The sequence below is a fragment of the Crinia signifera genome, chromosome 1, assembly GCF_055691185.1.
Source record: "Crinia signifera chromosome 1, ASM5569118v1, whole genome shotgun sequence".
Classification (NCBI taxonomy): Eukaryota; Metazoa; Chordata; class Amphibia; order Anura; family Myobatrachidae; genus Crinia; species Crinia signifera.
This window is the reverse complement of record NC_139217.1, coordinates 341372444-341387774: the sequence shown is the minus strand read 5'-3', so window position 1 is coordinate 341387774 and position 15331 is coordinate 341372444. Positions and strand designations below refer to the sequence as shown.

The 15331-nt window shown below is 46.3% G+C and overlaps 1 protein-coding gene across 1 annotated transcript in view; it reads right to left on the bottom strand.

Moving 5' to 3' along the window:
- KIAA1671 (KIAA1671 ortholog) overlaps positions 1–7747 on the bottom strand; it is a 195310-nt gene extending 187563 nt beyond the window's left edge. Inside the window, exon 1 of the mRNA XM_083146381.1 lies at positions 7478–7747. The gene's annotated coding sequence lies outside the window, so the exon portion shown is untranslated. The remainder of the gene's footprint in view (positions 1–7477) is intronic.
- Positions 7748–15331: the final 7584 nt, after the last annotated feature.

Sequence of the window (15331 nt, the reverse complement as noted above, 5' to 3'; positions counted from 1 at the left end):
CTCAGCCCAAACTCCATACTAACCGCAGAAAGCTGCAGTAGGGAGGTTGGGCTCACTCATTGGTGTAAATGGGCCGACACAAGATAACCAGTTACACTGCCCCACCACCCGGGTTTCACTCTGGTCAGGACCTGGGTAGGATTCCGGGGAAATTGGGCCTGGGTTGTTTTCCAGCTACCCCATTTATACCTCTGCTGACCTAAATCAAAGAGGCAAAAACCCAGGTTTTTACGGTGGTTTAAAAAAGGGTATTATTAATCCCCATCAGGCCAGTTCAATTTGTTCCTATTGGAATGACATTAGGCCATATCATTATATTGTACATTGAGGGCCGGAGGGATGAGTAAAATGTGTTCTGTATATCCCTCACTTTAAGGAGATATTGAGTCACAATCAAGATCCTTTTAGAATGTGGAACAGAGGTGGTAGACGCAATTACAGTAGAACAATTTAAACATGCTTGGGATAGGCCTATTGATATCCTTACAAAGAAATAAGGATCAAAGTACGGATTCTTACCCGTTAATACGCTTTCCTCTACTCCACCATGGCAGCTGTACTATGGGTTTTCCCCCTCATTAGGTAGATCTGGAAAGGAAAAAAAGACACAACACTGCCCCTATATAAGGACCGCCCCTACAGAGGCTCAGTGTCTTGATTATCAGCGAGTATGCACTCTTTATACAAATAACTTAAATTAACATCATATATTGCGTCATATATCCCAAGGGAGGGAATAATGCTGCCATGGTGGAGTAGAGGAAAGCGTATTAACGGGTAAGAATCCGTACTTTCCTCTACCTCCCCATGGCAGCTGTACTATGGGTAATACCATAGCAGTGTAGAGTAAAAATTTGGGTGGGGCCGAAATAAGAAAGTCATACCTTATACCACGTAGGTTGTAGTCACCTACATGTATGTCCCTCTAAATTAACGTTCATCCCCTTATTTGGGAGTTGTTTTTTTTTTTTTTTTTTATATTACTGCGCTCAGTATCTTCCTGCCCAGTTTCGCATCACTGGAGGACTCGATATCCAAACTGTAATGTCTAGAGAAGGTGTGGGCTGATGCCCAGCAGGCTGCTTTACATAGTTCCTCTAGAGATGCTGCTCCCTTCCTGGCCCAGGAAGACCCTACTGCTCTAGTGGAATGAGCTTTTAGGCTTTGTGGGACCTCCTTGTTGTTCAGCTTGTATGCTTCTGCTATACATGTCTTGATCCATCTAGCGATGGTTGCTTTTGAGGCTCCGAGTCCTTTATTCTTGCCTTCTGTCACAATGAAGAGCCTTTTTGTTTTCCTCCAGTTCTCAACCCTTTGTAAGTAAATGGTTAGCGCTCTTTTAACATCTAGTTTGTGTAGTCTTCGCTCTTTCTCATTAGCTGGTTTTGCGCAAAAGGACGGTAGTACTATCTCTTGGTTGATGTGAAAAGATGAAACTACCTTAGGCAGGAAGTGAGGATTTGTCCTTAGGACTACTTTGTTTTCATAAAAGTTCAGGAACGGCTCTTCTGCCCAAAGGGCCTGCAGCTCCGACACCCTTCTTGTGGATGTTACTGCCACCAGAAACGCAACTTTGGTTGTTAACCATTTAACTGGTACCTCTTCCAGAGGCTCGAAGGGGCTCTCGGTTAACGCATTTAGCACTAGATTTAGGTCCCATGGTGTAGTTGGGCTACGGAATTCTGGCCTTATCCTCTTGGATGCTTGTATGAATCTTTGTACATACTTGTCCTCTGCAATTTTCCTGTCTAGTATGGCGCCCAGTGCGGACACCTGGACTTTTAGTGTACTAACAGATAGCTTTTTGTCTAAGCCGGACTGGAGGAAGTCCAGTACTGTCGGTATGGCTCTGTGATTTTTCTTCTGGATTAAACAGAATTGTGTGTATGTTTTCCATATTCTGTAATATGTGCCTGATGTTGAGCTTTTCCTGGCCTTTAACAGAGTTCTTACCACTTTCGCTGAGAAGCCCTTGTTTACCAGGGTTCTGGTTTCAGTAACCATGCCGCTAGGTTCCAATCTCTGGGTTGGCGCTGTGTATATCTTCCCTGCCATAGTAGATCTTCTTGGTCTGGTAGTTTCCATGGCCCTGCTACTGCCATCCTGATCAGTTTCTGGAACCAGGCTCTCCTTGGCCATGTGGGCACGACGATTATTACCGTTGCCTTTTCCCTCTGAATTTTGTTCAGTATCCTTGATATGACCGGAAAGGGTGGGAAAACGTACATCAGGCCTTGCTCCCAGTGACACGTCAGTGCGTCCGTGTTCCAGGCTCCTTTTTCCCAGTGTCTGGATACGAACTTTTCCACCTTCCTGTTGTCTCTGGTCGCCATGAGATCTATCTTTGGATGCCCCCATCTCATAGCTATCTCTTCGAATATTCCTTGGGATAATTCCCACTCCCCTGGCTTTATCTGCCTCCTGCTTAGGGCATCTGCTTGCTGGTTCTTTCGTCCCGCTATGAATACTGCTGAGAGGCTGCTCGTCCAGGCTTCCGCCCAGTTCAGCACTAGTGTTGCTGCTGCCATCAATCGGTCTGCTCCTTGTACCTCCCTGCTTGTTGAGGTATGCTACTACAACCGCGTTGTCTGTCCTGATCATTATGTCTCTCTGGTACAGTTGTTGTTGGAAGTGCCGACACGCCTCCCTCACTGCATTCATTTCTCTGATGTTCGAATGAAGTGTTCTTTCTTGTCTTGACCACTCTCCTTGGGCAGCTGCCCCTTCGCATACTGCCCCCCAGCCTGACATGCTGGCATCGGTTGTTAGTAACACTTGCTGTCCTGTGGTGAAAGACTTCCCTTGTCCTAGTCTTCCTCTGGTCATCCACCAGAGCAGATCTTGTTTGGCTCCTTTTGATATTATAATTCTTTGTGTGGTCCGCTTGCTGTCCCCGTCCCACTGAGACAGAAAGCAGTTTTGTATGCCTCTTGTGTGAAGCCTTGCCCAATTTACAGCGTCTGACGCTGCCGACATTAGGCCCAGTAGTCTTAGGCAGTCTGCAGAGCTGACTGTTCTTCTTACCAAGAAGTAGTTTATCTCTTGTTTTAGCTTTGTTATTCTCTCCCGAGTTAGTATTGCCTTCATTGTTCTTGAGTCTATAATGACCCCCAGGTATTTTACCGCTGTCGTGGGCTGAAGCTGGCTTTTGTCTAGATTTATAATCCAGCCATGCTCTTGCAGAAAGTCCATAACTCTGTGAGTGTGGTTTACTGCTTGCTCCTCTGACCGTGCCATCACCAAAAGGTCGTCCAAGTATGCCCATACTGTGACGCCTTCCTCTCTTAGCTTCGCTACCAGTACTACTAGGATCTTGGTGAATGTCCTTGGGGAGGTTGACAGGCCGAATGGCAGAGCCGTGAACTGGTAGGTTACGCCTGATATACGGAATCTTAAGAATTTCTGATGTCCTGGATAGATGGGTATGTGGAGGTAGGCGTCTCTGAGGTCTATCGTGGCCAAGAATGCGTTTCTCTTTATATCTGGGAGTATCGTCCTGAGAGACTCCATCTTGAATTTTTTTGCCACTACGTATGCATTCAGTCTTCTCAGGTCCAGTATAGTCCTGAATCCTCCCGATTGTTTTTTGACCACGAAAAACCTCGATTGCCATCCTGTCATCTCTTGTCCTTTGGGGACCTCCACCACTACTCCTTGTTCTATCATGTTTTTCAGGCTTTGCTTTAGTGCCAGCCTTTCTTCCCTGTCTTTTGGTATGGGTGAGTCTTCCAGCCATACTCCAGGGTCTTGTACAAATTCTATTTTGTATCCTAGTGATACTGCTTCCATCACCCACTTGTCTTTTGTAGATTGGGCCCAAACTGAGTAAAATTTCTTCAGTCTGCCCCCTACCTTTTGCTTGGCGTCATTGTGTTTGTCTGTATCCAAACCTTCCGTCTCTGCCCCTTTGGCCACGAAAGGAGCTTCTTCCGCCGGACCAGGGTCTTCTGTACCCTCTGCCTGGCCTGTATGTTCTTGCCTCCTTGAAGTCTTGGAATTGGGATCTTTGCGATCTATTTGGTGTTTTCTTAAACCCTCTGTCCTGAGGAAGCCACACCGACTTTCCCCCCGAGGTTTTTGAGATGATGTCATCCAAGTTCTTCCCGAATAAGTAATCGCCTTGGAACGGGAGTGCAACCAGTTTGTTTTTGGACTGGGCATCCGCCGACCATGATTTGAGCCACAGTGCCCTCCTGGTTACTGCAGTACTTGCGTTTGATCTGGCTGCCAGTCTGACCGCATCTAATGATGCATCACAGATAAATTCGACGGCAATTTGCACGTTCTGTATTATTTTAAGGAGTTCTGACCTTTTCACTCCGTCCAGTAAGTCGGACTCCAGGTCCTGGCACCAGGATCTCAATACCCTCGAGGTCACTGCTATCGCCGAGGATGATTTTATGGAAGCCCCGGACGTAATGTGCTGCTTACGCAGGCTCATCTCCATCTTTCTTTCCATTGCGTCTTTAAACGCATTGGCGTCTTCAAGAGGCAGAGTGGTTTTCCTTGCCAACCTGGCAATGGCTGAGTCCACTTTGGGAGCCGTCTCCCACTTCTTTACTTGCTCCGTGTCGAAGGGGTACATTTTATTAACCCTAATTGGCACAGCTATTTTCTTGTCTGGGTTAGCCCACTCTTCTTCCACTATGTCTAATAGTGGTTTAGATAGGAGAAAAGACTTGGGTTTTTTCTTTTTATCCTTGAAAAGGAGGTCTTGTAACTTCCCTTCCTCTTGTGGATCCTCAATGCTGAGAGATTTGTTTATTAGGATAAGTAAGTTATTAAGGAGATCTGGATTAAAATCCAGCTCCATTTTCTCTTGCGTCACCTCCCCTTCTTCCACTTCATCCTGAGGGTCAATGGCGAGGCCTTCCCCTGGGTCAGAGTCCTCGGAAGTTGGTTCCCTGGGTCTTTTATGTGACCCCTTCTTCAGATCCTCCTTTGTCACAAAGGTGTCTGCTAGGGAGGTTTTTAGCATGGCGACCAAGTCCGCCATTTGCTCTGGCCTCATTATGGGGGCTTTTCTACAGTTATCACACACTGTGCCCTTGCATTTATCTGGCAGGGTAGCATCACACACCGAGCATTTGGCCACATGTAGTTTTTTATGCTTTTGTTTAAACTCCATTTTCTCCTTGCTTGATTCTGACCTGTAAGCACATAAGTCCTCCCTTAATGGCTGTCCATTTACATGAATCTACTTGCATTTTCCTCCTGGCTTACCCCGATTTTGCTTGCTGCTTTTTATCATCCTCCATAACTGCATGAAACACTGTAGCACAGATATAGTAATCAGTAATCGCCAGATAGTAAGTGCAGTATAGCGCTCCGTTAGCAAGCTAACAGTGGAGCCTTACCCGGTGTCCGTCTGGTTACAGGGATTCTCAGCAGCGTTCCCTGTCAGCTGCGGCGCCCTTTTAAGTGCTGGCGTCCCTCTCTACAGCGATGCACAGCCTGGCGCTCCTTGATGACGTCAGACGCCCCATAAGCGTCTCCGTGCGCGCGCGCGCGCGCCCTCTTATCTTTACTGACGTCAGACGCCGCGCCTGACCTCGTCCCCAGCGCCTCCTGCTCCGGAGCTTGGGAGAGGGGAACGCCGCACAGAATGGCGCTCGCTCCCTGTTTGAGGATACCGCGCTCCAGGCAGCCTACAGGTATCTCTTGCGGGAATTGACATCCATAACCCCCAGCCACGTTTAGCGGTGGGGTTCACCAGACAGGTGTCCCAACTACTCTGGGTAGCGGGTAGCCTTCCATTGCCTAAACCCCTGACTGCACTAGGCAGCGGGGAAGGTAGCAGCAGTGTGGGGTAAGCCTCCTCTACCTGGAAAGGAAAAAAAGACACTGAGCCTCTGTAGGGGCGGTCCTTATATAGGGGCAGTGTTGTGTCTTTTTTTCCTTTCCAGATCTACCTAATGAGGGGGAAAACCCATAGTACAGCTGCCATGGGGAGGTAGAGGAAATATAGTTTCCGGTAACATGTTTAAAAAAAAGGGCCAGACGAGATGGGCCAAGTGGTTCTTATCTGCCATCAAATTCTATGTTTCTATGTAATGTGGGCATGGCCAATGGTTGTAAGGGCAGCAGGTGTGCATTGTGCTCAAAGAGGGAGCATGGTTGCCCAAGCAGGTGGTATAGTCTTGCAGGCATTACTATTAGGAGCATGGAAGCCCAGGTAATACCACTAAAGGGGTTGTGCCTGGATGCTGATGTTACTGATGGGGGCCACTTACAGAGGTGCTGGGCCTCCCCTCAAGCTGTCCATTTAATGTAAATAGATGGCATACAAATGGCATCTATTAGCATCCAGCCTAGCGTGAAGACTTCAAGACATATTGTGCACTAAACTGAATTACAGAGGTGAATATTCTCTGTAAAGCGCTGCGGAATATGTATGAGCTATATAAGAAACTGTTAATTAATAAAAATTACAGATCTATTGATTTATAAATGGACTCTTTAGCAAACACAAGTGGGTTCTCTGCAGTTCTATACAGTGTTCTCAGACCTTAAATATTGTCTTGCATACAAGTACAGAAAGAACTTTTTAATATATTCTAATAAATATACTGTACATCTCACATTACATTAATAAAATTCCTCTAATAGTCTATTGTGTTTCATTTAAGGTCAAAGTGTTTTTCGTTTGATTTTTACAGTGACAACCTGTTACTAACCAGACACCATACATCTACAGGATAGCGCAGACCCCATGTATTTGTTTTATGATGCTGCTGGAGCAAGTGAGGAGGAGCAGAGGAAGCTGCCTAAGGAACAGGACAAGCAAGTAGTTACAGTACCTGCTGGGGCCAGGTAAGTTACAGTACCTGCAGGGGGCGGTGCATTATATTTTATACTATAGGGCACAAGGAGGCACATTATAGTTTATACAAAAAGAGCTGAACAATCAACTCCTTTCCCTTGGTGCTGTGTAATTAAGCTAATTAAAGAAAATATCCAGCTGCCTGCTAGTGAATAAAGCTAGCCAAGCTTAAAAAGTGCCAACCAAACTCTAAACAATCACTGCATTATGATAATCTCCAGTAAAGGTAAAAAATAAGTTACTGAAAATAAATATATTGTGTGAGTGACAACAAAGGCTCAGAAATCGTTTGTAAAAATATTCATCAATAACAAATACACATTAAGCACATAAATATAAGAATAAAATAAGTTTATATGCAATAAAATTAAAAGCTGGGTAATGAATTATGCTGAAGTAAAGCACGAGCATGCATAGGGTTACATGCAGCAAGAGCAGCTGTATTATGTGTAGTTTTGTCCAAACAAGTCTCTAGAATCTGGTTATCTACTAAATATTTGCAGTAGTAAATAACCAGCAATGGCTCCCAGTGCAGGCTAAATAAGCCCCATGCATCTCCCAGGGGCTGCAGCAGAGGTGTTAGTACAAGGAGCAACACCAATGCAAGTCACTGTATTTATCATAGGTAGCTCCCGTACAGTATCAGGTATATACCTTAAAGCGTGGCCACGCTGATGTGAAGGGTGGAATGGAATGCACTACCGAGCCATGGACATCAAAGCCGATAAGGTCAGTATAGATTAATGATCCCCAGCAAAATCCGGAGCTTGGCTGCCTCCGCCTGTAATCACAGCAGCGCTGTCTTCATAGAAGGCTGCAGACATGAGAGTGAGAAGTCCGGGCTCTCCGAGCTGCACACTCACTGGAGAGGGGATCCTGTATTGTACTCCAGAACGCTGGAGACACTGTGGGGCGGGGCTGAAGCGGCGGAAGTGATGTCAACGCGTTTAGTCTCCTAGGCAACAGGAGACTTTACCCTCCCTGCCACTAGCAGTATGGTAGTCCAGTACCATATTTATTCTAATAGCAGGTCCTTTAAACAGTTGGGTAATCCAGTACCATATTTACTCTAATAGTCTTCATTGTTACCCTAGAGGCGTAGATTATGATACCCCATTTACACCAAAGCAATAACCGAGGTTGTTGCCGAGTCAACCCGGGTCAGTGCTTGGTGTAAATGGGGGTAAAAAAAAATAACCCGGGTCCTGTTCCCCAGCAATTCAACACGGGAAATTTTCCGGGTTGAACACGGGTTCAAGGGCAGTGTAATTGGGTAACTCGGGTCATCTGACCCGGGACCCATTTACACCAATGGGGGAGCCCATACCTCCCGACTGCAGCATCCTGGGGGCGAATACAGCCTCCACTGCTGTCTGCTGCATCATGCAGATAGCAGCAGAGCCAGGGAGGAGAATAATGGATGCCTGTGTGTGGCATCCATTCACCTCATGGACGGAGGCTGGAGGCGCACAGAGGCTGGGAACAATCCAGCAGCTTTCCCGGGTTCTGGGCTTGCCCCCTGCTTATTGGTTGGCATTGCAGGTGTCCCAGCTAGCGGATTTCCCGGCATTTGGAGACTGTCATCTCCAAGCACCTGCTCAGGACCCGCCTTCATCAACATCATCTGCCTGGCATTATGTCGGGTGGGGACGCAGTGTAAAAGGCGACAAACACTGGGTCGCACCCAGGTTGGTCCAAAAATTTGGGTGCAACCTGGCATTTTGGTGTAAAAGGGGTATAATTAACCATGAGTTTTCCATTATAAATAATAAGATATGGTAAAGTTAAACCCCGTACACTTTAGATGACCTATGGCACAGTCAATATCATTAACGTTATCGGCCATTAAAATGCAGTGCATACCACAAAATGCGGTGGACTCGCCGCATTTGTAGTGAACCTTGCTGTTTAAGGGAATCCTCGCTGGCCTCTCAACGTGAGGATTTCCATAAAACAATGAATATGGTGAGGGGTTTGATGGTGAGGATGGCTTTTCTTTGGTGAGGAAAAGCCGTCCTCGTCATAAAAACCCTCTCGCCATCGCCATTGAATACCGCCCTAACACTCCATTAATTTACTTTATCTTTTTAATTTGTGTGGTGCCCTGGGATAGTTTGGAAAGGGCAGTTTGAGGGTGAACCCCCATAATGTTAGAGTCCTGTCTGACAAGGTCACCCTAACCAGCGGTGGACAGGCTCATATTATTGATCAATACTATGCCAAGAACCACATATATATTATACATTACAATTTTAATGGTGTATGGTGCACCTGCTATTCTGTTTCAGCGCCCAAGAATACACAGATGGTGCCCGGCCATTGGGAGGGAGGGAGGGACGCTGACGTCAGCAGCAGTCCTGATCTCTCCATGGCCTTCGCAGCACCGAGTAAGTCTAGCTTTACCCGGCGGGTGGGAACATAGGGAAGTTTATTAGATGTGAGTGATTGCAAAGGGATTTCCCCCTATGTGTATGGCTGCGAACAAATTTGCAACTGTGCACAGGCGTGGGAATCCACACTGGCGGGATGGCGTTTACCTGATCGCTGGGCTCCGGATATTCGCAGCCCAATGATCAGGTCCGTCTGAATCAGGCCAATCCATACTGATATTAAATCCACAGGTTTCATCAGCCCCCAATCCCCAAGCCTGTGGATGAGACAATGAGGAATCATACAAAGCAAAGCTACTGCTTATATGGCATTACACCAGGCATGTCCAAACTATGGCCCTCCATCTGTTGTGAAACTACACAACCCAGCATGCCTTGAAATCATTTTAGCTTTCCCTAATATTAGATGGGACTTGTAGTTTCACAAAAGCTGGAGGGCCATAGTTTGGACATGCCTGCATTACACATACTGGCCCTTATTCTGGTTCACTCACAAAGGCAAATTCCTTCTCAAATGGACAAAACCATGTGCACTGCAGGGGGGGCAAAGTTAATTAGATTTGGGAGAGTAATTTTGTTTCTGTGCAGGGTAAATACTGACTGCTTTACTTTTTACACTGTAATATAGATGTAACTTTGAAGTAAAACTCCACCCAAATCTAATTCTCTCTGCACATGTAACATCTGCCCCTCCCCCCCCCCCCTTGCAGTGCACATGGTTTTGACCATCTGCCCTTTGCGAGTGAACCAGAATAAGGGCCATTACCTGTTCTGACAATCCTTGTATTATTATTTTGTTTTACCACTAGATGGTGCTCTAACCTTTCTCCTGGGTAAATCATTCTTTATTGATATCTGAAATTGCAAGACTTCTGTTGTCACAGCCATCCTTATATTTTTTTATTTTTTTTATTTTTCTTGAAGCAAAGCATTGACATATACAGGTACGATGTATAAAAGTGATAAGGTGAGAAAAAAAAAAGATCAGTGAGTACATGAATCATCCATACATTTCTGTTGAAAAAAATACAATAAAAAAATAAAAAAATTTCACAATGTAACCCTGTCTCACTTTCTTGACACCTTAGATATGATTATACCATATGAATCTGAAGATGTACATAGCGCCTATAACTGATAAATTGTGTGAATTACATAAAAAAAAAAGGGAAACAAAAATGGCGCTTATTTGTTTGGCGCTCACACGGCAACACGATGGGAGGATCACCCAGCAGGATACGCATCTCGTACCATTGGGTGAGACGCATGGAATTATGAATCTGTGATTGTGTTGAGATAGGGAGGGTAGCTATGAAGCTCTCCCAGGTGTTAAAGAATGGGGCAGCCCTTTTTTCTCTTTCAAAAATGGTCTCGATCCAATCCATGCGAAAGATAAATGTTAGTTTTTCTTTATACAATTGAAAATTAACAGGAGTTGGTTGGATCCAATAATGCAAGATTTTTTTTTTTTGCTGCTGCACTAATAGCGAGGAGTAATTTTCTACATCCCGGGGCAAATCTCTGACCCCTTGGGAGGATACAGAGAATAGCCCATCAGGGTTGAATGGTATGTAAGTTATTAAATTAGTTTCCGCAGCTCTTCTAACCTGTCTCCAGAATCCTTGGACCACTGGGCACCCCCAAAGGCAGTGATATAAGACAGCCATCCTTATATAATATTGACTTCTGGTGACTTTTGTAGATGACTTTAGATGACTTTAACCCCTTACCGCCGCAGCCTGTTTTTGCCTTCCTGACAGAGCCCTTTTTTTCAAATCTGACATGTATCACTTTATGTGGGGATAACTTTTTATTGCTTTTACTTATCCCAGTGATTTTGAGATTGTTTTCTCGTGACACATTGTACTTCAAGTTAGTGGTAAATTTTGGTCGATACAGTCTGTTTTTTTTTGTGAAAAATACCAAAATGTCGTAAAAAAATTGAACATTTTGCAATTTGCAAAATGTTAAATTTTCTGCTTGTGAGACAAATAATCATACCACTCAAAATAGTTAATAACTAACAAAGACCATATGTGTACTTTATTTTACCATCATTATTTCAACCTCCTTTTAATTTTTTTGGACACTAGGGGGCAGCAGAGACAAAATTATACACAGAACACAGAAAACGCTGCAATTGGCTGTTCACATTTGAACAGCCAATCGCAGCGATCGCCGATGGGGGGGGGCATCGCTGCCCCCCCGGGCTACGAGGGAAGATGTCTGCTGTCAGGGACAGCAGCCATCGTCCCTCTGTCACCGCGTCTACAGACGCGGTGACAGTTTAAAGTCATGACGTACATTTATGCCATGCGTCGGGAAGTACATCCCGGCCATGACGTAAATGTACGTCAAATGTCGGGAAGGGGTTAAAGACCAGCAAGCCAGGTGAGATGCAGGAGATGTAAACACAGATACTGCTGATGACTCTGAATCTAATGAAACCTTTACAACAAAAACAGGTTAATAAGTTTATTGGTCCAGTTAATCTTAAGGCTCCTATACACGTTGCGATGAAAAGCCTGCAATGCGACACGATGCGATGTGCGCTCCCGTGGGCATCGCATTGTACAGTACAAAAAGTATGTGCTGCACATACTTTTTGTACTGCCCACGGATCACATCGCACATCGCATGCTAAACACATGCGTTGCGATACGATCCACCCGATAAAGCATCGCTTTGCACGCTGTTATCACAACATGTATGGGCACCTTTAAGCCACAAATGGTCTCCCTCTGTTGCCCAGGATCTGAGAATAAATATAAGATTGGTCTTAAGGGTACTCTTTACCTAGATGGGCGCCAGCGATTGAAATCGCGGGCGTCGGGGGTAAAAATCGCGGTCATCGCGGTCATCACGGGCATCGCGGGTAAATCTGGATGCCCGTGATGACCGCGATGACCGCGATTTTCCCATAGGGAACAATGTTAAAAAGGCTGATTGTCCGCGATTTTACTGTTAAATGGCTCAATGGACCCGATTTGGCCATAGGAATCAATGTTAAATGGGCCACAGAGCCCATTAACCCTTAAATGTCCCCCCCAATTTTTAACGCCACCCCACGATCCACGCCAACCCGAAGCGTGGCGAGCGCAGCGAGCCCGCGAGGGGCGGCGGTACGCGTCCTCCGACCTTTTCATGCCCTACTATCCACTAGGGCGTGGAGTGAGAATAGAATAGTGTGGCGAGCGCAGCGAGCCACCGAGCCCGAAGCGTGGCGAGCGCAGCGAGCCCCGCGAGGGGACGCGGATACCTTCACAGGTAGACGCATCCCCTCGCGGGCTTCACAGGTGTCGGCGTCGCCACGGACACCTGTGAAGCCCGCGAGGGGACGCGTATAACTGTGAAGGTATCCGCGTCCCCTCGCGGGGCTCGCTGCGCTCGCCACGCTTCGGGCTCGGTGGCTCGCTGCGCTCGCCACACTATTATATTCTCACTCCACGCCCTAGTGGATAGTAGGGCATGAAAAGGTCGGAGGACGCGTACCGCCGCCCCTCGCGGGCTCGCTGCGCTCGCCACGCTTCGGGTTGGCGTGGATCGTGGGGTGGCGTTAAAAATTGGGGGGGACATTTAAGGGTTAATGGGCTCTGTGGCCCATTTAACATTGATTCCTATGGCCAAATCGGGTCCATTGAGCCATTTAACAGTAAAATCGGGTCCATCGCGCCTTTTAACATTGATTCCTATGGTAAATCGGGAGCATCGCGTCGCGGGCATCGCGGGTACATTTATGGCCGGCCGCGACGCGACCGACACGATTTCCATGTTTAACATGGGTTTCAATGGGAAATCGCGGGCATCGCGTCGGTCGCGTCGCGGCCAGACATAAATGTACCCGCGATGACCGCGACGGGCGCCCAACTAAGTAAAGAGTACCGTCTTAAGCCCCATACACACTAGCTGATATTTTAAAAGATTTCGCTCAAAAAGGGCCTTTTGAGCGCTTTGTTTAAAATATCTAGTGTGTTCCAATAGGAAGTCACTGTGAAGCCAGAGCAGTCTCACATGCTGCATCTGTCTTCACTTAGACAGAGAACAGTGGTGGATTTTACATGGGGGGGGGGGATTTGGCCCAGCAGCCCATAGGTAAAAACCGCCACTGGTTATTACTGTATCCTATTTCATAAGTCTAAGATTTTCCCACAGTAATTACCACTGTTTATTTTACTGTTCAATAAATTACAACTTAATTTTATTTCCTGTTTCCTCCATCATTGGTCACACCTTCTGGCTCTGGACTCTGCACCCACATCTGAGGGTATCCACATATGTGGACAAAGCTCTTAAGGGAGCCTATCTTTCAATTCTCTCCAACAAATACCTCAGATGTGACAATGTAATCTTCCCAATACAAAAAAAACTTTATTTCTATTTCACTTTGCTGTCATTTTTATTAGTGGGACTTTTAACAATCCTTGTTTTCAATAATTTTCCATGTTATTGTACAGCATGCTTCTCCCACACCGTGACATCCCAACATCATGTCGAGCACACAGATAGAGGAGAAAAGAGGAAGTGCCGTGGGTGCGGGAGCTGAGTTGAGTAGCGCACAGTCAGAGGAGGTACTGTATGTGGCAATGCAGCTGGTGCGTAAGCTACATTTAATTAAGAAAAGAGCCACATGTGGCTCAAAAGCCACAGGTTGGCCAACCCTGCTCTAGGTTAGTGATGTAGTAATCCCGCCTACTTCTACGCTGGCTCCGCCAATTGTTGATTTGGTGCTGCCCACATAATGGGCAGGATGTACTAAACAAAAAATGCGGTATAAACCCAGTTTTCTGGGTTTTTACTGCATTCTGAAATGTGGGGTTTACACCAGCCCTAGCTGGCGTAAATCCATAGAAGCTTATAGCTTCTCTACTCAGCGCTGCTATGTAAGGGATCTGACACCGATCCCTCCCAGCAAACCCCTCAGCCACCAGCGTCTCTGCACATGAGCATTTGGATTTCCCAGTCAGAAACAAGGAAGTCCTGGCTGTGGCGGGGATCGCAAAGGGCAGCTCTTATCTGGAGAGCTGCCCTTTGCGTTGCTCACCGCAAATGTTAGTACATATGCGGTGATGAGCAGCACAATGGGTGGCGGGAGGTACTGCCGCTGCTTGGTACATACCACCCAAGGCCACTTTCAGAAATTTCCCGGGGCCACTGTTTTTCCCCAACCTGCCCCTGGCAGAGGCAGTCTTGGGATAGACAAAGGATCTACCTTTGAAGTAAGAATCAAATAGGGTTTGAGGTAACAATATGGTTAAAAACGGCGCAGACTAGATGGGCCAGTTTGTTCTCATCAGCACACATTGTCTATTCACAGTGGCCATGCCTCTATAGTGATAAAAATGGGGGGGTGTCTGATGGAATTCCCACAAGGCCACACTCCTCCCATAGACAGGGGCGGATCCAGGATAAAATGTCAGGGGGAGGCACCATGATAAAAGAGTGTTTGGGTGGGGGAGGGGCAGTGTTAGTGGTGCCATTGTACATGTTAAGAGAGCGGCAGAGAGAGGGTGGGTATGGGATTAAAAATAGGCCCTGGCATTTAAAGTATGCATGGCGACAAAAGTGAAGGAAGTAGTTGTGTGCACGCCAAGGGTGCGCTCCGGAAAAGGGGGTGTGGCCACTCAACAGGGTGCGTGTCCTTGAGTGTAGTGTACCATACCATATAAAACTTCAACACATTATGCAACAAAATACTAGACCCCATTATACTTGCCCCTTACACATGATGCCAAATGGATTGAGCCAAAATTCACATAATGCCACATGGATTGAGCCAAAATTCACATAATGCCACACGGATTGAGCCAGAATTCACATAATGCCACACAGATTAAGCCAAAATTCACAATACGCTTCATAAACAGGGACATTGTCTCCCAAAGGCGCGCATTAAACATTTACACCATAATGTCCATTACACGCCATTATGTCCATTACATATTATGCCAAACACCATAATGTCTATTACAAATTATGCTACATAAGTGCTGCTTATCTACATGCTCATTGCCAAGGGTTCCATGCTCATTGCCAGAGGTTCCATGCTCATTGCCATGTGGGATTACATGCTCATTGCCAAGGGGGAATACATGCTCGCGGTAAATGGGGGACAGCCACC